Source organism: Arachis ipaensis, chromosome B04 (genome assembly GCF_000816755.2).
Source record: "Arachis ipaensis cultivar K30076 chromosome B04, Araip1.1, whole genome shotgun sequence".
NCBI classification, from domain to species: Eukaryota; Viridiplantae; Streptophyta; class Magnoliopsida; order Fabales; family Fabaceae; genus Arachis; species Arachis ipaensis.
The window spans coordinates 95020576-95020876 of NC_029788.2; positions in this window are offsets into that span (position 1 = coordinate 95020576).

Genomic DNA, 301 nt, shown 5'->3' on the forward strand with positions numbered 1-301 from the left:
TACTTCCTGCAAGACCCTAACACCAAGTTAGGACCAAGAAAAACACAAAATCTAGACATTGTCCTACAATCTTCTAAGTCTGACGCCAAGTCAGCATCAGAAAATCCATATAAACACAAGTCTGAGCTTTTATGAAAAATTAATCCCATCTCCTTCGTCCCTTATAGATAACGAAGCAACTTCTTTACTGCCTTCCAGTGGGACACAAGTGGCTTATATACTGACTGACTTTGCTAACAGTAAAGGACAGATCAGGTCTTGAAATAGTCACATAATGAAGGCTCTCAACAATCGATCTGTA